The following is a 1,626-nucleotide window of genomic DNA, read 5'->3' on the forward strand; positions in this document are numbered from 1 at the left end:
GCTCCGGTGGCGGCATCGAGTTGCGAACCCGAGGACCAGGTCTGGGGGTTCGGTTCCATGGCGCGGATAGCTTCTCCTTCTATGACACCGGGGCAAGTGCACACCCCAGTCCCCTCCTCCTTCGCGAACCCTACGAGAGAGAGAGGAAGATGAGACGGAGGGAGAGAGCATGACCGGCGTCGGCCTGCGCCGGCGAGGACGGGCGCGACCTGGAGGTTGGCCGCTGCTCGATCCGCTCTTGGACCGGGAGCTGCGACGAAGCTGGGGTTCGGGCGCGTTGCACCGAGGGCTGCACTCCACCTCTTCCTCGTGGTGTGGCGGACGGCGGCTCTTGCGGTCGTGCGGCCGACGGCGGCCTCAGTCGATGGTCGACGACACTTGCAGCTGGTGCTCTACCATGGATTCCGGCACAACTCGAAATACTCAGTTGGTCAATTAGAAGCCCCTTTATTTATATATTTTGGGATTTCTAATGGATAAATCTCGATTTGAAATTTTAGTTGCGAGTTCGTTCTTTTGCTCATGATGCGATTTCTTTTGCTAGCACAAATTAGGCCTCGACCAATGGTGGAGAAGACAGACTACAGGGACGAGCTGCTGGAGCACGTGTTCATGGGATGATCGCGCGCAAGATGCAGAAGTTCGCCGGAAGGAAGAAGAGCTGGCCGGCGAGGATGAGGAGAAGGCGGGATGCGAGGTGCTTGCACGCGCAGCAGCAGGAGGCCGTCCGTGAGGTGCTCCTCTAGATGCTCCCTTCCAGCGTTGGGCCTAGGTGTTCAACGCCGCCCTCACCATCCCCTTCTTCCATTGGCTCATCGGCCCGTCAGAGGTCAGAGATCTAATACTCCACACTGCCTCCCATCAATTTTCAGATATATACAAGGTTTATCATCACCCCATGGATCATGTGTTGTTGATTAACCAGGTTATTGAGGTGGAGGTCAACGGTGTGAGGCGGAGAAGTGGAGTGCTTATAAAGAAACACAGGTATGTATGAATATGATGGATGCTTCCATTTCCAACTGATGAAATGCATGTCTCGTGTTTGCGCAGCTGCTGCCTGGATTGGCCGCTGCCGCCTCCAGTCGCTTCCTCCTGGGCATCCCATCTCTAGAAAGGTAGTTCCGTTTCGGTCCCAGCTGTTCTCCTAGCCTCCGTGCTTGATTGCTACGAGTTCTTGTTGTGTGTGTGCTTGCTGGCTTAGTAACTTGTGTGTCCAGGCACCCATTGTATTTTTTTGCTGGCTTGCTGCTGCGTGCATGATTGTTGTGGCTAGCTTGGTGGTAGCATCACATACTGTTCTGGTTGGTTAGCTTCATGCTCTAAAGCTAGGATTTTAATTCTCTGAGTGTAAGTAATGTATTGTTATACCAGATGAAATATATGCAGGCACTGCTAACATGAGTTTTTTTGTAGGCGGAAGTATATTTTTTAAATCCATCTGTTCAATTCTTAGGACCATTCTTTACTAGAAGTCCAGAACTATGTGATTTGGTAATTGTGTTAAAGCTCGTCTGGTTGTGCTGTATTGCATTGTGAATGCTATGTTGTTGGGGAATCAGCGAGCTTGGATATATTTCTGTGGCCGTCATGTTAACTGGTGGCCGTAGCGCTCGCTTGCTAGCT

The 1,626-nt window shown here is 52.0% G+C and overlaps 1 long non-coding RNA gene across 1 annotated transcript; it reads left to right on the forward strand.

Annotated features, from left to right (window-relative positions):
• The first annotated feature begins 719 nt into the window (after positions 1–719).
• LOC123099892 (uncharacterized) lies at positions 720–1,106 on the forward strand. Its single transcript, XR_006448287.1, has 3 exons — positions 720–829; positions 926–987; positions 1,054–1,106. It is a non-coding gene; the product is annotated as an uncharacterized lncRNA (long non-coding RNA).
• The last annotated feature ends 520 nt before the right edge of the window (positions 1,107–1,626 follow it).

This window comes from Triticum aestivum, chromosome 4D (genome assembly GCF_018294505.1).
Source record: "Triticum aestivum cultivar Chinese Spring chromosome 4D, IWGSC CS RefSeq v2.1, whole genome shotgun sequence".
NCBI lineage: Eukaryota > Viridiplantae > Streptophyta > Magnoliopsida > Poales > Poaceae > Triticum > Triticum aestivum.